Genomic DNA, 24,149 nt, shown 5'->3' with positions numbered 1-24,149 from the left:
GATGGGGAGTTGGGGCCGAAGAAGTTGACGGCACAGGTTGATATGCCGTCACAGAAAACTGAGGGTCTTCAGATATCGTTGATACGGATCCTTCTTCCTCCGTGGGTGGTTGAGCCACCTTTTCTTCAGGATTTTCTTGCAAAACATCCTTTTCGGTATCGGTAGACACCTCCGACATCCATTCCTGGTGGATGACCATGCCTTCGAGTGCCTTATTAATGTCAGCCTCTATTGTCAGCTAGCCCTTTTACCCCCAAAGGACGTACTGGTACGTTTAAAAAAACTCATCCCTTTACCCCCATGGACGTACCGGTACGTCCTTGCAAAAAAAAGCTATTTAAATTTTTTTTTGCCTATTTTTGATAATTTTTTGAGAAATTTCAAGCATTTTCTAAACGAATGAGACCAACCTGACCTCTCTATGTCAAAAATTAAGGCTGTTAGAGCAATTTAAAAAAATATATACTGCAAAATGTGCTTGAAAAAATATAACCCCATGGGGCTTAAGGGTTGGAAATTTCCAAATAGCCTGGGGGTAATGAAGGGGCTTGACCTGTGCCTGGGGCACAACCACATCGGATTGGGCCTTAGGGAACAGAAGGCATCTCTTAGCTTCGTTAGGCAGGTAAGGTTCCGGAGAGTTCTTTTGGAACCCTCTTACCCACCTCCGAAGAGTTTCTCTTGCTGTATCCCTTGACTCCATAGTCTCAGGGATATCTTCACCGAATCCCTCGGTCATCAGAGCCGAGCAGACGGTGCAACCCTTCGGATCCCAATACCTCAGGGTTTCAGTTGCGATGGAGCAGGGGGCATGAGACCTGCACATCTTGTGGCCACAAAAGTCCCTACTGCACACTTCACCTTAGGCTCCTCCTGTAAGGAAAGAAAGAGTGAAATGAGTATAAGGTAATTTATATCACTGATATAAATACACCTGCTTAAAATAGTATCATTTACTATTATATATAATAGCTTAGGATAGTGAGCTAGAAAAGAAGTAGGAAAGACATATCTGTGTTTCCTCTCCAGGCAATTGCTGTGACCTCCTTCAATATTAATATTTTTAATTTCCTTATTAGGGAAAATACGGTGTAGAATAACTCTTGTACGTATAGTCGGAGTCAGTGAATACTATCAGTAACTCCTCCACTTGTAGAATATCAATACTGAGTGGTAATAATTGGTGTCCCGATAAACTAGGATTCATCAGGATGTTGAAGGAATACTTCACCTCAACATTTCTAATCGGTCTCAACAATGGACTGTGAAACGGCACATAGAATATGTTGGAAATTTTGTACTACTGTATCATTATATACTGTATGTTTCTAACTGCTGTATTGTTATACTGCAGGAATACTGCCTACTATATTGTCTTATACTGCAGGAATACTGGCTACTGTATTGTCTTATACTGTAGTTTTACCGGTATACTACCAGGTTAGGCTAGTACCTGGCGGCACTAGCTGACAGGGAGAGAGAAAGAATGGAAACAAGGACTACCGAATAATTATAGTTTAGTACAATAATTGGGAGTGTAGGGACTATTGCCACTACTGCCTTCTTTCCAAAATGAGAATTCAAATGGAAGGGGAGGAATACATCGATTCTAGCTTCCACCCAGCCACAAATTCTGATGCCAGCTGTACTGCTGGTTACAAGGTTTGTGGATGGCAGTCCAAGAGAGGACTGAAGAATACTCAACAGTATAATGGGTTTCACACCGGCAGCCGTCAGGGCCGGTTCAACCTTTCCCGGAGCTTTGCTTCCATTAGGAAGTTGGTCGAAGCGGCAACCTAACCCCCTTTGCAGGAACCCGGCCGGTAACCCAGTCAGCCTGGCAAGCGGGAATGATTGTAGAATACCGGCCAAAGGACATTTGTGACGGCTAGGCCGGGACTAAAGGACAGAAGGGAAGGGAAAGGGTCTTATATTTCACAGAGAAAGGTAGCGGCAAGTATGCCTCTTGCTTTCGGCTGTAAATCAAGGAAGCCGTCATGGGCGGCAGGGGAATGACGATTCCCTAGCCTGAGACATTGCCGGATATAAGACATGTCTTCTAGTCCACAAGGGAGAAAGGTGGCGGCAATTATACTGCCCACTTTCGGTTGTAGACTAGGGAAGCCTAGTTTCCTGTGCCGACAATGGTGTAACCGGCAAAGGAATTACTATTCCTCTGTCGGTAACGTTGCCGGCTACAAGACAAAATACCCTGAGTTACTGTCATATTTCAAGGCCGGGATACTCGCAGGCAAAGAAGATCTACAGTAAAACACTATCCAAGTGAAGCCGGAGTACACTACTCAACGGCAATGATGGAAGATAGGGTTGTCGCCTGGATAGCAGCACTCAGGGGAGAAGAATGGTTTACCCTAAAACGAGTTAGGCGAGTGGGGATCTCAGCTACGCTAATACCACCGAGGCCCTATCGTATACGAGAGAAACGTTTATTCGGAAGAGGAAATATTACATGTGTAATGCTATCTTCACTAGTATAATTTTGCCTAACTAGCTAGAATTTCTTTATAGCTAATACCGGGAATGTGGCACTACTAACTAAATAAAGCATTTATGGCGTGCGACCGCGGTCTTAACCCTGGATAGGTACGGTGGGTCGTTTGCGACCCCGAGCGTAAAAAAAAAACAGGTTTTTCTCACGTGACTCACCCCTGTGACTGAATTTGTGGGTGATCGACCTGCAGGAGGTGTCTCCCCTACACGCTCTAGTAGTGTCCAGATGTGCATTGCTGTAGCTGTACTCCTTCCCCGATTTCTGAGACGCGTCGGGGTCGTTCGCGTCCGAGTTTACCCTTCTGAGGTAGTTTGCATAATTATCAAAGTTATTACGTATTATGAAATTGTCGTAGAATGGTGCAACTTGTATAGGTTATCAGTTGTGGAAAGTCTTGGTGGATTGTTTGGCTACCATGTGCATGTTTTTTTTTTTTAGTTAAAATGTCGTTCATCACCACGAGGACCATTTTACCGCGAGTGCCCCTTTTTCATTTTTTTTCATTTTTTTGCCAAGTCATTTTTCCGTAAGATATTGCCAAATAGTGTCGTAAAACTTTTGCTTGTTTAGTGTTGGAAAGTGTGTCTAGATGATCTGGCTACCCATGCATGACTTTGTTTTTGTCAGATACGACGTAGTTATTGGTATATTGGGTATTTAACTGCGGTTACCAATTTCTGTTTTTTTTTCAATATTTGTAAAAATTACTACGTAGTAAGGAATTGCCGTATATTATTCATTTTTTTTTCATGTTTATGTGTTAGAAAGTGTGCCTTGATGGTTGGGCTAACACGTGCATGTCTTTTTTTTTATCTGAGATGTCGTATATTAGAATGTCGGGCATTTTACCGCGAGTGTCCCTTTTTAATTTTTTTAAATTTTTTTGCCAAGTCATTTTTCCGTAAGATATTGCGAAATAGTGTCGTAAAACTTTTGCTTTTTTACTGTTGGAAAGTGTGTCTAGATGATCTGGCTACCCATGCGTGATTTTGTTTTTGTCAGATACGACGTAGTTATTGGTATATTGGGTATTTAACTGCGGTTGCCAATTTCTGTTTTTTTTTCAATATTTGTAAAAATTTACTACGTAGTAAGGAATTGCCGTATATTATTGATTTTTTTTTCATGTTTATGTGTTAGAAAGTGTGCCTTGATGGTTGGGCTAACACGTGCATGTCTTTTTTTTTTTATCTGAGATGCCGTATATTAGAATGGGGAATTTTTCCGCGAGTGCCCCTTTTTATTTGTTTTGCATTTTTTTGCTTAGTCATGTTACCGTAAGGAATTGGCAAGTAGTGTCGCAAAACTTATATTTTTATAGTGTTGGAAAGTGTTTCTAGATGATCTGGCTACCCATGCCTATTTTTTTTTTAGCCAGATATGGCGTATATATAAGTATGTGTTCGATTTTCCTGTGATTGCCATTTTTTCGTTTTATCCCATTTCTTTCAAAATTACTACGTACTAAGGAACTATCACAGAGTAATATTTCATTTATATGTTTATTTGTCGGAAAATATGCCTTGATGGTTTGCCTAGCACGTGGCTGAAATTTTTTTTTTCTGAAATGCCGTATATTAGAATGGCCATTTTTCCACGAGTGCCCCTTTTTATTTGTTTTGCATTTTTTTGCTTAGTCATGTTACCGTAAGGAATTGGCAAGTAGTGTCGCAAAACTTATATTTTTATAGTGTTGGAAAGTGTTTCTAGATGATCTGGCTACCCATGCCTATCTTTTTTTTAGCCAGATATGGCGTATATATAGGTATGTGTTCGATTTTCCGGTGATTGCCATTTTTTCGTTTTTTCCCAATTCTTTCAAAATTACTACGTACTAAGGAACTATCACAGAGTAATGATTCCTCTAGATGTTTATTTGTCGGAAAATTTTGTTTACTTTTTTTTTGATTGAATATCATCAAATTTTTTTAGCTAAAATATTGTTTTACATTTTTTTTTTCGATTTTATTTCCCTTCAAAAAAATTTTTTTGGGTCAGAATTTTAATTTTATAGTCGTAAAATAATCGACAATTATCCAGCAACCCACCATACAATTTTTATGCATATCCAATAATAATTAGATTAGTAAATAACACCTTGATATTGACATACCCTTCCTACATTTCAAGTGGCAGATTAGGGAGTCTGAGTCAGTGTGGTTGGCGGCCATTTTGTGGACATATCCGAAGCGTAAGCTGCCCTATCTATATATATTCTTGTTCCCTATAGAATTTGTGATATTTTGGTATATTTTTACCTGCATAAATATCATATTATATATTAAATATATGTATTTTTTTACGAAATTTCCAAGTACTCAAAAAATTACCTTTAGATATGGCCCCTGATATAAATGTAATTTACAAAATAATGAAGATTTTTTTACATATTTCTATTTTAGGATAACATATGTTTATTCCCTAAAAAAATTAGCCACTTCCTATTTCATTTGGGTACCCAAAAAAATTCATGAAATTTGGACAATTTTTTTTGGCCAAAAAAAGTTACCCTTTTTTTCTCATTTCAGATCTTCACCTCCATGGGTCTGACTTCATCCAAAATACATCAAGATGTGTCCTAAACATTCAAGAATCAATTCCTAAAAGGATTTGTGTATATATGTATAAACTTTTTTTTTATGAATTTTTATGTCAGGTCTTTTTTTTTTTCTACTTAATTTTTTAAAATATTTATAATAAATAGTTTTTCTGCAGATGAGTAGTATTTATCTTTACAGTTGTTTTAAGCATTCATTGAAGTTTTTTTTGGCAAAAGAAAAAAGGAGGTTACTGCAAAAACTGATTTTTCAAGAATTTTTTTTGGCGTCGGGGTCGTTCGCGTCCGAGTATACCCTTAAAGGGGTGTCCGAGGACCGTACCTATCCAGGGTTAAAATGGCCGCTCCCAGGGATGGCTGCGCTCCACTTAAAACACCTAAATTATGTTGATTTAACTGTGAGAAGGGAGCTAAAAATTATACACAGGAAAGATTAAATACTCAACTTTCCAGAGGATGAAGATTGCAAGATAATATTCCTTGAAATAAGTAACAACACCGAGAGAAGCGTGGGAGAACACCGTGCTTAAATGCTGCTTTTTAAAGGAATAATACGCCGTAGTAGTACAGGGAGGGGATCCAACCTTGATAACGGCTACCCTGCATTTCGCCACTCTTCCCCCTCAAAGAGTAAAATCTATTCGGGGTGAAAATTGCCATGTTTCTTATCAAGAAATACGTCCCCTGATTTTATGCGATATCCTTAAAAGTTATATTAAGGATACTCGTGCTAGGAGTTAGAATTCTGGAGACCTATGGTTAATTCTCTGAGAGTATCACTGTAGCTAGATATCCTTTAAAAAGCTGCCTAAAGGAACCTTCCATCAGGACGACATGGCTGAGCCCAAAAATAGGATATACGAAGGGAATAATTTGAGATATTACCAGCCACCCATTGAGATACTACCACTAGAGAGTTATTGGATCCTTTGACTGGCCAGACAGTAATACATTAAATACCTCTCTCTGGTTACGGCTCATTTCCTCTTTGCCAACACACACATATAACAGTTTGCCCTATTCTTTACACATTTTCCTCTTTCCTCATACACCTAACCAAACTGAAATTACCAAACTATTATTCTTCTCTCAAGAGGTTAATTACTACATTATCATTATTCAGTGGCTACATTACTCTTGATAGGGATAGAAGAGACTCTTTAGCTATGCTAAGTAGTTCTTCTAGGAGAAGGACCACTCCAAAATCAAATCATTATTTTCTAGTCTTGGGTAGTGCCATAGCCTCTGTCCCATGGTCTTCCATTAACTCTTGAGTTAAAGATCTCTTGCTTGAGGGTACACTCGGCCACACTATTCTATCTTTTTCCTTTTTCTCTTCTTATTTTCAAGTTTTTATAGTTTATATATAAAGGATTGATTTTGATGTTATTATTGTTCTTAAACTTCTCTTGTAGTTTTTCCTTATATTCTTTCCTCACTGGGCTATTTTTCCTGTTGCTGCCCTTGGGTTAAAGCATCCCGCTATTTCCAACTAGGGTTGTAGCTTAGCAAATAATAAAAATGATAATAATAATACCACATTTCTATTATTTCTACCTACAAAAAATAAATACTTCATACTATTTTCAACGTAATTAAAAGCTATATACAACCTCTGCCTCTTTCTCTGTGTTGTATTTTTGAGTTGTAGAGGAGCCTGATGAACTTTGAATTCAAGTAAACAAGAAGAAAATACTTTTAGATGAAAATAAAAATGAAACACAAAAATCTGAAACTCAAAATTGATATTAACATCCCGTTCGTTCGTTCCAGATTGCCCGGACCTTTCTCAGTGACAGTATCTGCAATTTCTGGCTCTCTCTCTCTCTCTGTTCAAATAAATAATTAATAAATAATGTATTTGGAACATTTGTTAAGTAAAATAATATTCATATTAGGAAATAATTTGCTAAAATAATTGCATATAATTTATTTTCATATACTATTGCTTTCACAGCTATTCACATAAGTGTTTGAGTTTTTTATAGTTCACAAATCATATGTAATTTGAGAAATTTTTCACGAATCCATGTGGGATAAAAAACCTATTAACAGAGTAATTTTGGAAGGTATATCTCTGGGCAATTTTGTCCTGTACTGATTACCTATAAAATCTAGCGAAACAATGTCGTCAAGTAATGCCATTAGTTACACAACTTGTTCAATTGTATAAAGTATCGTGAATTTTTCAAAAAACGTATGAATGTATCATCACTTTTTCAGAAAAGTATCCGGAAAAGCATCACATCATCCTACACAAACATAAGATAAATTTGCGTGACTAAAATAATAAATACATACTTATATCAACGTAGCTGTAGTCGTTCGTCTGGCAACGAACCACACAGTGACATGTTGTCTATTTTGTTAAGAAATATTTAGTGCAAAAACACATTTATCTAGAATTCTATTATTTTATTATGAACTTTAAATTATGGTTTTAGTTTGCTATTATGAACTACTACAGGTCGCCTGGTATAATAATATCATTTATTGAATATATATAGTTAGAAATATAGGCATCAACTTGGCATGATGGCAACCTGGCATGATTAAACCTTATTATGATCATCAACTTCTATTAAAAGCAGCAAAATATTCATTCTATATCTAATTATCACCTTATGATCATTATGTGATACACAAGCTGCTGCTGGATAACCATTATTCATCTACCTTATGCAGGGATTGAGCTGATCGAATCATTGATTCACCTGGCTCCCATTCATAGCGATCTTTATCTCCTCCATTCCCTTCAGTCAACAAAATACCATTTACTGATTCCGTATTCAATCGGTTCCGCGCATCAGTTTTTACTCATTTTACCTGCGAGAATATTCTTTCCACAGCAGCAGAAGAATGTGCAAGCACCATTGAATCTAACATAAACTGAGAAATCTTTGGGAACGTAGGTGTCCCATCGCTGCTTTTCATTTACCTGACAGCGCACCAAAATTTAGTAGGGTCATTTGATTGACTTAATTTTTCTTGAAATGCTCTCTTAATGAGAGAATGCCTTGATGAAGTCATTGAGCTTCAGCACGACATTCTATTCCCGTGCTGAAACTTGGTGATGGGCAAGAGGGCTCTCGAACTTGGGGAAATTGCTCCCCCAGTTCGAATCTAATTTTCTCTCTTTCTTATCTTTATCTTCTTCTTTATATTACTTCAACCTTCTCCTAATATTATAAACTTTCTTTCATGTTGCTGTCCCAACCCTATGAGTAAAATTTCCCATATGTATATGTGTATATATTTACATATATATGTATGTGTGTTTTTTTTTATGGCATAGATGTTTCTACATCTGTTATTGCCACTTGGGCGGATGTTTCTACATCCGGTATTGCTGCCTACTTTGATGAATGGGAAAGGTGTCACGGTTGGGAGGTGTTTGTGCTGGTAGCTATATGTGAGAGTATTGGATGATCTGAGCCATCCCGAAGAAGGTTTGGACCTTTTTGGCGGAACTATTCTCAAGTGTTGGGTCTTCGGAATCCAGGGGGATCCAATGCTTGGGGTAGGACTCCCGGCTTTTGGCCAGAAGCCCGTCATTACAGATATGGGGAGGATGATTCCATAGTTTCTTGGTCTCAGTCCTAACAGGCGGTTGCAGTCATACTACCTCTCCATTCTATTAAAGAAGAGGAGAGAAATAGCGGCATCTGTTAAGAGATTAATCCAACACAAGAGGATTTCAAAATGCCAACAGGAAAGAGTACTGGGCGCTCTCCGGTTCGCAGTAGTGACAGACCCAGTGCTACAAGCACAGCCAAAGGATGCGCCAGGAGTCTGGAGAAGATAGGCATCAAACGCTCGAAGAGATCAACAAGGTTGACACCGACCCGACTGCGCACGCCATTAAGGCCGTGGTCAACGAATAAGAGCCTACCCACAGACAGTTCTCTTGCAACCACCACAAACATCAGTGGCGATACACACGAAAGCCTCCCTGAAAGAATGGGGAGGTCATCTGCATGAAAGGAAAGGGCAAGAAATTGATCATTCCAATTCAAAAATCTTTCACATCAACCTCTCGGAGGGTATGACAGTCCTCCTGATGTTGAGGAGACTATGCCCTCGCAGAACAGTCCACATCAGATTGGCTCTCAACAACCAGGTGATAGTAATATGTCTAATTGACAAGGCTTGAGTTTACCTCACATCAACCACGTGATGTTAGCCATCTTCCGCTTGGCAAGGAAGAGAAGATGGCATTTATCAAGCAGTTCACCTTCAACGGTTCCACGATATAACGGCAGATGCTCTATCCAGGCGGAAGCCGATAGAGATAGAATGGTCCCTAGACGCAGACTCATTCTTCTTTATTTCCGAGAAAAGTCCCGGAACTGCAGATCGACCTCTTCGCAACGAGCGACAACAAGAAACTACCTCGTTATGTAGCCCCTTGCGAGAACTTTAAGCAGAAGCAATAGACGTCATGTCTCTCGACTGGAATGGATGGAATCGAATTTATCTGTTTCCACCAACCAATCTCCTGCTGAAAGTCCTCGACAAGCTCGGATCCTGCAGAGAAACAGCTCCTGTAGTGGCCCCCAAATGGGTCAAAAACAATTGGTTTCCTCTAGTTCTAGAATTGAAACTAGCTGTTTCCTCTGCCGTACCCAGTTTTACCCAAACTGGTGCAGAAGTCGGCTGTTACATTTCATCCTCGAAAACCAACAACCTGCCTCTCATGATTTTTTTGCCCTAGCAGCGAACAAAAGTTTGGGATCTCGAAGAATGTAGCCAACTTCATTGTAGAGTACAAGTCAAGTCCAACCAGGAGACAATGTGGATTGTCTTGGAAGAAAGGGGTAACCCTCGTGAAAACAAGGGGACCAACACAAATTTCAACATGTTTCTGTCTCTCTTGTTTTACCTACTTAAACGAGGCCTGACTTCCATTACGATAACTACGTGTAAGTCGGTCCTGACTAGACCTTTTCTATATGCCTTTGAGACGAACCTCATAAGCGAACCTTTATTAAGGTACCAAAGCATGCATTAGACCAAATCCGGCATCCCCTCTAAAGCCCATTACATGAGCGTTAGTCAAAGTTTTGCACTATGCTTCGAACCTAAACAATGAGGATTGTACTCTAAAAAAAGCTAACACAGAACGTCAATTTTCCGTTTGCAATAGCCTCAGGGGCTAGAGTTAGTGAAATATTGGCCCTATCAGGGATATAGGCCATATTCAGTTCACAGAAGAGGGAGAACTGAACCCTTTCCCCGATCCTACTTTCTCGCCAAAAACGAGCTGCCCACCATAAGGTGGGGTCCTTGGAGAATCTGTCCACTGAAGGAAGATGTGTCCCTATGCCCATTAGGGTGTCTTAAGGTCTATCTTTGTAGAACTTCAGACTTCAAGGAAGGACAGCTCTTCCAAGACGAAACCTCAGGATCAAAATCTATCTGTAAAATAACTTAGAGCAATGCTCACCTACTTATTCGCAGAGCGGATCCTGACAGCTCACCCGCAGTTCATGATCCTAAGAAAATTGCTTCTTCACGGAACTTCTTCCAACACTATATAGACGAAGCAATTACATAAAATAAGACATGTTGTGGTGGCGGCGGGTGGTTTTAAAAACCCGTCGTCTAAGCCTGCGACAAACACACACTGTTCCATATAGGTGCATATCTGACCGATAACACCAGTGCCGAGTGAACGTTGCGTCACGGTGTTCATGCATTTCCAAAATCTGTACAAATCAGTCAGATTTGGTTTAACATTTCCATTGAGTGGCATCATTTCGATGAAATTACATAATTTTCCGACAGGAGAAAATATGGACCCTGATGTGTTTTCAATGCCAGATCAGATTCATACCTGATTGTAAATATAATTGATAATCTAGTTACAGGGAGATATTACTAAACATATTTAAGGGACTCATTTAAAGTAAAAGCACTTATACAAACCCACAGATATAGTACTTTCAAGTAATTCCCTGATAAGCTTCCATCAGCAAGACATGGCTGAGCCCAAAAAACGGATTTTGAGTTGTAGAGGAGCCTGATGAAGTTTGAATTTAAGTGTAAACAAGAAGAAAATACTATTATATGAAAATAATAATGAAACACGAGAATCTTATGAAACTCATAATTAATATTAACATCTCGTTCGTTCGTTCCAGATTGCCCGGAGCTTGCCTCAGTGACGGTATCTGCAATTTCTATCTTTGTCTCTGCTCAAATAAATAATTAATAAATAATGTAGTTGGAACATTTGTTACATAAAATTATATTTATATTTGAAAATAATTTGTTAATATAATTTGTTAAAATAATCGCATATAATCTATTTTCATATACTATTGCTTTCACAGCTATTCACATAAGTGTTTGTTTTCTATAATTCACAAATCATAGCAATTTCTGACGACCCTAAGTCACCCTTAGAAGCTACTAAATAAGGAAAGTAATTTAAGTAACTTTGCAAGGACAATTTTGTCCTGTATTAATTACCATATGAATCTCGCGAAACAACTTTACCAAAGAATACCGTTACTATGTATTCTCTTATATGTCTGTCTCATGTACTGACTACCTGGTTATAAATTTGAGATAACCTTTGTAAGAGAGAACTGTGAGACTGTTACTATATAGTCTCTTACTTCAAACTGTAAGACTGTTACTATATAGTCTCTTACTTCGAATTTAATCATGTGCTGTCTACATGTAAAATCTCTTGAGATACCCTTATCAAGTGAGACTGTTACTATGTACTTACCCAATCGGATTTCTCCTGTACCGACTACCTGTAAAACCTCTAATGATAACCCTGGTTAGTGAGACAGTATAGAGTGTTGAGGGAAATTTGAGAAAACTGTAGCTGAAAGTATGGGTTGAATAAAGGTTAAGGTCAAAGGTGCCTGGTTAAAGTTTCATTAGAATAGATATTCACATGAACGTCAGCCGGGCAAGCCCAGCCCTCACTGTGGTGCCCAACCCCAGTTGTGACCTCCCCCAGTACACAACTTCAACTCAAGGTCCGAGCTGGGATTGATCTGCTGCCCTGCAAGTGGTAGGCGAACATGTTATCTCGGTTAGGGTAAGAGGGAGTAGTCATTCAATTCAATGCTGATAATTTCAATACAGATTTGAATAAGTTCTCCATTCTCGACTTGATAAAGTTATTCCAATATCTAAGTACCAAGACTGATCTTTCATTTTAGATTACCTTATTGTATATATAAAAAAAAATCTCTAGAGTACTGTCTTATTCTGCATCTCGCTCAACAGTCTACTAAAGTAGAAACCTGAATGTAGATCACTCACTGAAGTAGAAAACTACATGTAGATCACATACTAAAGTCGAGACCTGCAGGTAGATCACCTAATAACGTAGAAACCTGCAGGTAGATCACCAACTAAAGTAAAAACCTTGATGTAGGCTACCAATTAAGTATGAACCTGCGAGTAGAGCCCCTACTAAAGTAAAATCCTGCATGTAGAACACCTACTAAAGTAGAAAGCTGCAGGTAGATCATCTACCAAAGTAGAAATCTACAGGTAGATTGCCTACTAACGTAGGAATCTGGAGGTAGGCTGCCAATTAAGTATAAATCTACAGGAAGATCATCTACTACAGTAAAAACCAGCATGTAGATCACCTACTAAAGGAGAAACTTTGGTGTAGGCTGCCAATTAAATATAAACTTACAGGTAAAACACCTAAGAAAGTAAAATCCTGTATATAGAGCACCTACTAAAGTAGAAACGTGCATATAGAGCACCTACTAAAGTAGAAACGTGCATATAGATCACCTACTAAAGTTGAGATCCGCAGGTAGATTACCTACTAAAGTAGAAACCTGCATGTAGATCACCTTCTAAAGTTGAGATCTGCATGTAGATTACCTACTAAAGTAGAAACCTGCATGTAGATCACCTACTAAAGTTGAGATCCGCAGGTAGATTACCTACTAAAATAGAAACCTGCTGGTACATCACCTATTAAAGTTGAGACCTGCAGGTAGATCACCTACTTAAGTATAAACCTTTTGCTAGATCACAAAATAAAATAGAAACTTACATGTAGATTACCTACTAAAGCAGAAACCTGGAGGTAGGTTGCCAATTTGGATAGAAACCTGGATGTAGGCTGCCAATTAAGCATAATCCCGCGGGTAGTACACCTCTAAAGTAAAATCCTGCAAGTATATCACTTACTAAAGTAGAAACCTGCAGGTATATCACCTACTCAAGAAGAAACCTGCATAAAGATCACCTACTAAAGTAGACTCCTGCAGATATATGACTTCAGGGAGTGGCAATGGTGTAAGAATTGCTCATAGAATTATTATTGAAATCTCTACTGTGGCAAAGAAGAAGAAGCATATACCCATCAAAAAGAAAGATGGATCTGTTATAACAACAGAAGATGGAACTCTTTAGTGAGGTCATATATAGGATATACGAAGGGAATAATTTGAGGTATTACCAGCCACTCGTTGAGATACTACAGCTAGAGAGTTATTGGATCCTTTGACTGGCCAGACAGTAATACATTAAATACCTCTCTCTGGTTACGGCTCATTTCATCTTTGCCAACACATACATATAATAGTCTGCCCTATTCTTTACACATTCTCCTCTTTCCTCATACACCTGACCAAACTGAAATTACCAAACTATTATTCTTCTCTCAAGAGGTTAATTACTACATTATTATTATTCAGTGGCTACATTACTCTTGATAGGGATAGAAGAGACTCTTTAGCTATGCTAAGTAGTTCTTCTAGGAGAAAGACCACTCCAAAATGAAAACATTATTTTCTAGTCTTGGGTAGTGCCATAGCCTCTGTACCATGGTCTTCCACTAACTCTTGAGTGAGAGATCTCTTGCTTGAGGGTACACTCGGCCACACTATTCTATCTTGTTCCCTTTTCTCTTGTTATTTTCAAGTTTTTATAGTTTATATATGAAAGATTGATTTTGATGTTATTATTGTTCTTAAACTTCTCTTGTAGTTTTCCTTATTTTCTTTCTTCATTGGGCTATTTTCCCTGTTGCTGCCCTTGGGTTAAAGCTTTTCTATTATTTCTAAATATAGAAAACAAATACTTCATACTATTTTTAACGTAATTAAAAGTTATATACAACCTCTGCCTCTTTCTCTGTGTTGTATTTTTGAGTTGTAGAGGAGCCTGATGAAGATTGAATTTAAGTAAACAAGAAGAAAATACTATTAGATGAAAATAATAATGAAACACGGAAATCTTAAGAAACTCAAAATTGATATTATCATCTCGTTCGTTCGTTCCAGATTGGCCGGAGCTTGTCTCAGTGACGGTATCTGCAATTTCGGTCTTTCTCTCGCCTCATATTAAATAATAAATAATGCAGTAGGAACCTTTGTTAAGTAAAATTCTATTCCTATTTGAAAATAATTTGTTAAAATAATTGCATATAATTTATTTTCATATATACAATTGCTTTCACAGCTATTTACGTAAGTGTTTGATTTTTTTATAATTCACAAATCATATGTAATTTGAGCAATTTCTGACAAACATCAACAACCACAAAAATCGGGTGTGCTAAAAGGAATATACTTTTGTAAGGGCAATTTTGTCCTGTATTAATTACCACACAAATCTCACGAAATAAGTTTGTTAAGAAATTCCATTACTACGTATACTCTTGTATGTCTATCTCATGTACTGACTACCTGTACATAAACCTGAGATAACCTTTGTAAGAGAGGAAACTAAGAACTTACACATCGATGCCTAATCTCAGTTGTACTTTGCACCACATCATTTGAGTTATTTTCCTATTCTTTATATGCATTCAGTTCTTGTTTATTCCTACGGGCCAACCAAGGGAAAGGCCCGTGCCAACAACAAGTGTTGGCTTTAATACCCCAACAACAACATCTTGTTTATTGGTAAGAATTCTCCACTCCTGGTAAGCACTCTATTCTGTAGAAGTATCTCTTTTACTAACCCTTTAGGACCACCATCGATAGCTTGGAAAAGTGCATTAAGTCTCTCGAAATCTGTAACAATTGGTGACACAAAGGGAAAGTACAAAATATCTTTTTTTAATCTTTTAACATATTCAATATTTCCCTTGCTTTGTAGCAATGATGCGTCTGCATTCGGTAAAGCAACTGAAAAATAAGATTTCAATTCCTCCTAGTTTAAAATGATATTATATATGATCTTTCCTCTTACCAACCATCGTGTATTTGAGAGTTTTTGAAATGGGAGAGCTGTTCCTTTTCTCTCTTCATTTGCGTCTATAATCACAAACAGTTCTTTGAAAGATTCTCTTCGTATGACACTCTTACTGAACCGTTTAGGAACTTCGTGCAACAGATATCCTAAACTAGGGGGTAATTTGTCGAATGCCTTTTCCATGCAAAGTGTGAGGGAATTGACAGTTAGGTGATTTTTCTCTTACTCTTGACCACACTGAATTATATTCGCCTATCATTGCTGAAGCTCCATCACTTCCAAAACCAACACAATTAGACCATCCAAGCTCCATATTTTCCAAGCGGTTGTTCAAGGTCACAAATAATTCATGGCCAGTTGCTCCAACAACGGGTGCGAGGCCTCCAAACTCGGTCACAATAGTCGACTTTGATTCACTGTAATGTCTGATAACAATACGCAAATGTTTGTCTGTAGCCACATCTGTACTTTCATCAATAATTACACTAAACTTTTTTCCATGTGGATCATCTTGAAAATCTTTGAATAGTGATGGGGATTCTACTTTGGAAATTATTCTGCTACATTTAGTACGATGGAGCTGATGGTTCTCTAATGCACTACCTTAACATTGCTTTTTATTATTTCCCCCACATGATCAACACTAACTGTTGTGCTATGACAAGCAATGGCAACTGCAAGTTCTATTTCAATACGTTTATTAAAGATTTTCACTGGCAGTGGTTGACACAGTGCTGAAGAATTTACCCTGCTCAAGCGCCCTTTGGTTTTTTCCTGATCAGCAAGTCGAGATGTGTTTGGGGCTATGGTAGTCTTACATAGTTTGCAAAAAGCATCCTCACTTCCTTCACTAGCTCTTTTTACCCAAACAAATTTATCTGCTCATGATTTATTGTACTTCCTCCCACTATCGTAACTCCCTTTCCATATAGGTTTACTTGATGCCTTGATGACAAAAAGCAAATATCACATATGATGTTTACACAGGTTCAAATTCGTACTGACGATTCGGTCAGATTGTCGAGTCTCCTACTCCGAGCCCTATTTCAATCAAAACATTACCTTCTCTTCGTCCTGAACATGTACAGTACGTGTCAGTTGGTATGCAACATATAGGATACGTGGCTGTTATATGATTTTATTGATTAGAAATTAAGATATTTGATATAACAGATAAAGGAGATTATACGTAAAGTATTTCATGCAAAATCATTTGGAGAAGAATACGGCCAAATAATTTGGCCGTGGATGGCTAATTATTTTACGGCCAGTCCGTTTGCCATACGGCCAAATTTGACGAATTTAGTCTCATAAACATCCAAATGGCAACGCTAGAATACAAAGTAACAGTCTCATTTGCCAAGGTAATCTAAAGTTATTTTCCATGTAGTCAGTAAGTCAAGTATTCGGATGTGTATATATTGTTTCGAAATATTACTGAGGTATTTAATAAAGGACAAGATGGTCCATTATTTTACCTTATAAAAGAGTATTAGTGTACCTATTTATTATTATCCACAATGTCATGTCGAAAAATGGGTCAGATTACTTATGATTTGTGAATTATAGAAAGCTAAAACACTTATGTCAATAAGTGTTAAAGCAAAATTATATGAACATAATTTAAATATATTTATTTTACCAACTTATTTTCAAATTTGTTAATATAATTATATTTACCAAATGTTCTTACTACATTAATTGACCTTCATTCCAATTGCAAACAAACAGAACAACCAGTTCGACTAACATCAAGTATCCGAAGTGGTTGTTGTTACGGTTGAAATGAAGGTGAAAACCGGTTAAATCACGTTATTTTCTACAGGAAAACTTATATTTCCTGTGAAAATATTTAAATATAATGGCTCTTGTTCAAATTTCGGACTCACTTCAATCATCAAGAACGTATGTACTGCGTACGATAACATAGCAATTTTACGCTATCATTGGCAATTTTACGCTAGCATTAGCAATGCTACGCTGACATTGCTAAGGTTAGCAATGCTACGCTGACATTGCTAACGTTAGCAATTCTACGTATATTAAAAATGTTACGTTAACATTAACTAATATTAAAAATGTTACGTTAACCTAAACAACACTGAATATAATGGTTTTTGTTCCGCCACTGGCTCGCTTCGCTCGCATGAAAATAAAACATCAAGCTCATATGTACCAGCAAGCGGTAATGTTGAGCTGCACACTCTAAAAACTTTAAAATTAAAGAAATTAATGCCTTACTTTTATGACCCGAACGACGAAACTTGAGGGTCACCGGGATGTCGAGACTGTGACGTCTTAACTTCTATGCCTGCAATGTGGAAGGTTGTGGGTCATCGGGGTCTTGAGGTTCTTCTTTGTTTTAGATACCTTAGTTTGAGTATTGCAGTTATATACGTGAATATCTTTCCTGTACGATAGCAATGAACGGCACTTGGGACACTGTAAACGTTGGGGTATTACCCCTGGATAGGTACGCTCCTCGGACACCCCTTCAAGGGTATACTCGGTCGCGCGCGACCCCGATTCCGAAAAAAATTCAGGAAAAATTTAGTTATGCATCAATCTGTATTGTTTGACTTGCTAAAAATACTTCAAAGAATGCTAAAAACTTCTGAAAATATAAATGATACTCATCTACAAAATAACTATTTATTGGAAATATATTAAAAATTTAAGTATGCAAAAAAAAAGACGACGTAAATATTCACAAAAAAAATAGAAATATACATATACACATAAATCCCTTTAGGGACACCTTCTAAATGGCAAAGCAACAGCGTGTAATTGCTGGAAATGAGTTGGACCCATAGAAGTCAAGATCTGAAATGAGAAAAAAAGGGTAACTTTTTTTGGCCAAAAAAATTTGTCCAAATTTCATTAATTTTTTGGGTACCCAAATGAAATAGGAAGAGGCTAATTTTTTTATAGAATAAACTCATATTATCAAAGAACAGAAATACATAATAAAATGTGCACTAAGATGTAAGTTACTGTTATATCAGGGGCGAAATCTAAAGGTCATTTTTGACGGCCTAGTTTCACAATGTAAATTTCTTATGAAAATCATTGTATCTCCTATAAAATATGATATTTATGCATTAGAATATACCAAAATATTACGAATTCTATACAGAACAAGAATATATAGAGATATGCCAACTTACCTTTCGGGTATGTCAACAAAATGGCCGCAGACCGCAACAACTCTTACAGCCCAATCAACCACTTGAAATGAAGAATGGGGTTGCAAGCTCCATATTATCATCAACATCTCTTTTTAACTCCATTAGAAGTGTGTTGATGACATCCATGCCGAGGGAAAACTGCCTGCTGGCCATTATTGAAGATAAATTCAAAATAAATAGAAAAATATCAAATTTGCAAAAAATAAACAAAATTCAGAAATTAGCATTTGAGGGAAAATGGACCTCATGCAAATATATGGCATGTAAGCCAAAACCAATGTCATGCAAGTGGTAGACACACCATCCACCCACACTTTCCAACTATAAAGAACCAAACAAGTATCAACACTGTTCGACAATTTATAATTATGTAATAACTTTGCTGTTTGATCACTTACCCCTATAAAGGTAAGTCTGGGTCGAGGTCGACCCCTGGGGGGGGTAAAAAAACGGGGAAGGAGGGAAGTTAGACGAAAATCAGTCCTAATGCAGACAATGGCATGTAGACTAGTCACCCCTTGCAGGTCGATCACTTCCATATTCGAGACAGCTGATGATTTATGGGGAAAAAACAGGTTTTGAAAATGCTGTAGGGGTCGCATACGACCCATCATACCTTTCCAGGGTTACATTATTGGATTAAATGAAATGATCAACATTGGATGATGCATCAAAAAATTCCCCATGAAATTTAGCAAATGCTTTTAAGTATGGAATACTGCAGCCGTTACAAGTTTCTATAACTTCTATCGTAAAATACACACACACAAAAAAAAAAAACCTCACTTGAAATAACAAAGACCTGACTAGGTTCCACGGAAAAGGATTTGTGGGAAGGGGTATGAAGAGACCACTTGAAGAGATAAGGGAAGGGGGTTGGGAAATATAAAGCCCCCCCCCCTGCAAACTTTCCATACTATGGGTTCGTGATTGATTAACGGAAAAACAACGGAGTCAAGAGGGTAAACATGATTGAACTAAATGGGAAACTTGTCCAGAGCAAGTATTTATGTGAAATCTGTGCGTGACAAGGTAATAACAAAATGTATAAAAGTAATATATGAAGATAAAATGGAGTGTATGATAAATAATATTTAATGGGAATATAAAATGAAGTGATTTTATAAGGTGTTGGATAATAAAACGAGTAATTCTTGGGTCAAACGTAATATGTATATGAGGGTATTACATAAAAGGAATGGAATAGTTGAACTGGATCAAGTCAAATACTTGAATAAACCGGGTGAAGTCGAATAGTTGAATGTGGCAGGTAGAGAAGAAGAAATCGTATTAGTGGAGGCGGAGTTTATGCGCAGGTGGGAGGAGTTTATGCGCAGGTTGAAACTTGCTATGTACAAACGAACGAACGAGACCGAAAACAACCAACCGGTAGAATGTCAACATATAAATGAAAAACACTGCTAATGTTATACATCTAAGAAGGTAATGTATAGAAAAGAAAAGGCTTGTCTTACCATTATATACCGTTTCCCCAGTATGTTTTCCCTACCCAAAACCCCGAGTTCCCACTGGGGGTCCCCCCTTATCGTTGGATATATATATATATATATATATAATATATATATATATATATATATATATATATGTATGTATATATATATATATAAATATATATATATATATATATATATATATATATACATATATATTTTTTTGAAAGACGTGCACGTGTTTAGGGGTATGGCTAATGGTATGTCTGATCAGTTTTTGGTGGAAGGAAAATTAGTTGTAGCAAAAGAGTGGGGGAATAGAGTAGGTGGATGTAAAAGGGAGCTAGTGAGGGTTGAAGAGCTAATAAAACCGGGGGTAAAAAGTAAATATCAGGAAAGGTTGAAAATGGCATATGACAAGGTGAGAGTAAGAGAAACTGGTAATTTAGAGGAGGAGTGGAAGTTAGCAAAAGAAAATTTTGTTGGGATTGCAAGTGATGTATGTGGCAAGAAGGTTGTTGGAGGCAGCATGAGGAAGGGCAGTGAATGGTGGAATGAAGGAGTGAAGGTAAAAGTGGAAGAGAAAATGAGGGCTTTTGAAGAATGGCTGCAGAGTAATAGTATAGAGAAGTATGAAAAATATAGAGAGAAAAAGGTGGAAGTAAAGCGCAAGGTACATGAGGCAAAGAGGCAGCTGACCTGAGGTGGGGTCAGGGACTGGGTCAGTCATATGAAGAGAATAAGAAGAAGTTTTGGAAAGAAGTGAAGAGAGTAAGGAAGGCCGGCGCAAGAATTGAAGAGACAGTGAAAGATGGAAATGGAAGGTTGTTAAAAGGAGAGGAAGCAAGGAAAAGGTGGGCGGAATATTTTGAAAGTTTGCTGAATGTTGAGGATGATAGGGAGGCAGATATAATTGCTGTTCCAGGTGTTGAGGTGCCAGTGATGGGAGATGAAAATGAGAGAAAGATTACAATAGAGGAAGTGAGGAGAGCACTAGATGAAACGAGAGTAGGAAAAGCATCTGGTATGGATGGTGTGAAAGCTGAGATGTTGAAGGAAGGGGAGGGGGTGTGACTGTACTTGAATGGTTGGTGAGATTGTTTAATGTGTGTTTTGTGTTGTCAATGGTACCAGTAGATTGGGTCTGTGCATGTATTGTACCACTATATAAGGGTAAGGGAGATGTGCACGAGTGTTGTAATTCAAGAGGTATTAGTTTGTTGAGTGTAGTTGGAAAAGTGTATGGTAGAGTACTGATTAATAGGATTAAGGATAAAACAGAGAATGCAATCTTGGAAGTACAGGGTGGTTTTAGAAGAGGTAGGGGTTGTATGAATCAGATTTTTACAGTTAGGCAGATATGCGAGAAATATTTAGCAAAAGGTAAGGAGGTGTATGTTGCGTTTATGGATCTGGAGAAAGCATATGATAGAGTTGATAGGGAAGCAATGTGGAATGTGATGAGGTTATATGGAGTTGGTGGAAGGTTGTTGCAAGCAGTGAAAAGTTTCTACAAAGGTAGTAAAGCATGTGTTAGAATAGGAAATGAAGTGAGCGATTGGTTTCCGGTGAGAGTGGGGCTGAGACAGGGATGTGTGATGTCGCTGTGGCTGTTTAACTTGTATGTTGAGGTGAGAGAGGTGAATGCTCGAGAGCTTGGACGAGGATTAAAACTGGTAGGCGAGAATGATCATGAATGGGAGGTAAATCAGTTGTTGTTTGCGGATGATACTGTACTGGGAGCAGACACAGAAGAGAAGCTTGACCGACTAGTGACAGAATTTGGAAGGGTGTATGAGAGAAGGAAGTTGAGAGTTAATGTGGGTAAGAGTAAGGTTATGAGATGTACGAGAAGGGAAGGTGGTGCAAGGTTGAATGTCATGTTGAATGGAGAGTTACTTGAGGAGGTGGATCAGTTTAAGCACTTGGGGTCTGTTGTTGCAGCAAATGGTGGAGTGGAAGCAGATGTACGTCAGAGAGTCAATGAAGGTTGCAAAGTGTTGGGGGCAGTTAAGGGAGTAGTAAAAAATAGAGGGTTGGGCATGAATGTAAAGAGATTTCTATATGAGAAAGTGATTGTACCAACTGTGATGTATGGATCGGAGTTGTGGGGAATGAAAGTGAGTGAGAGACAGAAATTGAATGTGTTTGAGATGAAGTGTCTGAGGAGTATGGCTGGTGTATCTCGAGTAGATAGGGTTAGGAACGAAGTGGTGAGGGTGAGAACGGGTGTAAGAAATGAGTTAGCGGCTAGAGTGGATATGAATGTGTTGAGGTGGTTTGGCCATGTTGAGAGAATGGAAAATAACTGTCTGCTAAAGAAGGTGATGAATGCAAGAGTTGATGGGAGAAGTACAAAAGGAAGGCCAAGGTTTGGGTGGATGGATGGTGTGAAGAAAGCTCTGGGTGATAGGAGGATAGATGTGAGAGAGGCAAGAGAGCGTGCTAGAAATAGGAATGAATGGCGAGCGATTGTGACGCAGTTCCGGTAGGCCCTGCTGCTTCCTCCGGTGCCTTAGATGACCGCGGAGGTAGCAGCAGTAGGGGACTCAGCAGTATGAAGCTTCATCTGTGGTGGAAATGTGGGAGGTTGGGCTGTGGCACCCTAGCAGTACCAGCTGAACTCGGCTGAGTCCCTGGTTAGGCTGGAGGAACGTAGAGAGTAGAGGTCCCTTTTTTGTTTTGTTTCTTGTTGATGTCGGCTACCCCCCAAAATTGGGGGAAGTGCCTTTGGTATATGTATGTATGTATATATATTTATATAATGAGACTAATTACTATAAAAAGTGATAGATAGATTTTATAAAAAAAATTGATGCCTGACAAATTCGTAAAATAAATATTCACAAAAATCACAAGTTACATAAATAATTGCATAAAGTCATTGTCATTCTCAATTTTTTACGTAGGTAAAGGTTATATACAACCTCTGGCTCTTCCTCTATGTTGTATTTTTGAGTTGTAGAGGAGCCTGGTGAAGTTTGATTCAAGTAAACATGAAGAAAATACTATTAAATGCAAATAAATATGAAAGAAACTCCATTTTAATATCAACATTTCATTCGTTCTTTCCAGATTGCCCAGAGCTTGGCTCTGCACTTTCTGTGTCTCTCACTGCTCAAATAAATAATTAATAAATAATGTAGTGAGAACATTTGTTAAGTAAAATTATATTCATATTTGAAAATAATTTGCTGAAATAATTGCATATAATTTATTTTCATATACTATTGCTTTCACAGCTATTCACATAAGTGTTTGAGTTTTCTATAGTTCACAAATCATATGTAATTTGAAAAATTTCTCACGAATCCATGTGGGATAAAAAATCTAACTAACAGATTAATTTTGTAAGGTATATCTCTGGGCAATTTTGTCCTGTACTGATTACCTATAAAATCTAGCGAAACAATGTCGTCAAGGAATGCCATTATTTACAAAACTTGATAAATTGTATAAAGTATCGTGAAGTTTTCAAAAAACGTATGAATGTATCATCACTTTTTCATAAAAGTATCCGGAAAAGTATCACATCATCCTACACAAACATAAGATAACTTTGCATGACTAAAATAATAAATACATACTTATATCAACGTAGCTGTGGTCGTTCGTCTGGCAACGAACCACACAGTGACATCATATCTATTTTGTTAAGAATATTTAGTGCAAAAACACATTTATCTAGAAATCTATTATTTTACTATGAACTATAAAGTATGGTTTTAGTTTGCTATTGTAAGCTACTACAGGTTGTCTGATATAATACTACCATTTATTGAATTTATATAGTTAGAAATAAAGGCATCAACTTGGCATGATTAAACCTTATTATGATCATCAACTTACATTAAATTCAACAAAATATTCATTCTATATCTAATTATCACCTTATGTTCATTATGTGATACACAAGCTGCTCCTACGGGCCAACCAAGGGAAAGGCCCGTGCCAACAACAAGTGTTGGCTTTAATACCCCAACAACAACAACACAAGCTGCTGCTGGATAACCATTATTCATCTACCTTATGCAGGGATTCAGCTGATCGAATCATTGATTCACCTGGCTCCCATTCATAGCGATCTTTATCTCCTCCATTCCCTTCAGTCAACAAAACACCATTTACTGATTCCGTATTCAATCGGTTCCGCGCATCAGTTTTTACTCATTTTACCTGTGAGAATATTCTTTCCACAGCAGCAGAAGAATGTGCAAGCACCATTAAATCTAACATAAACTGAGAAA

The 24,149-nt window shown here is 37.7% G+C and overlaps 1 pseudogene; it reads right to left on the bottom strand.

Annotated features, from left to right (window-relative positions):
- Positions 1 to 380: 380 nt before the first annotated feature.
- Positions 381 to 23,924, bottom strand: LOC137626727 (uncharacterized; annotated as a pseudogene).
- Positions 23,925 to 24,149: the final 225 nt, after the last annotated feature.

The sequence above is a fragment of the Palaemon carinicauda genome, chromosome 34, assembly GCF_036898095.1.
Source record: "Palaemon carinicauda isolate YSFRI2023 chromosome 34, ASM3689809v2, whole genome shotgun sequence".
Taxonomy (NCBI): Eukaryota; Metazoa; Arthropoda; class Malacostraca; order Decapoda; family Palaemonidae; genus Palaemon; species Palaemon carinicauda.
The sequence above is the reverse complement of the archived record's forward strand: the minus strand, read 5'-3'. Positions and strand labels throughout refer to the sequence as shown.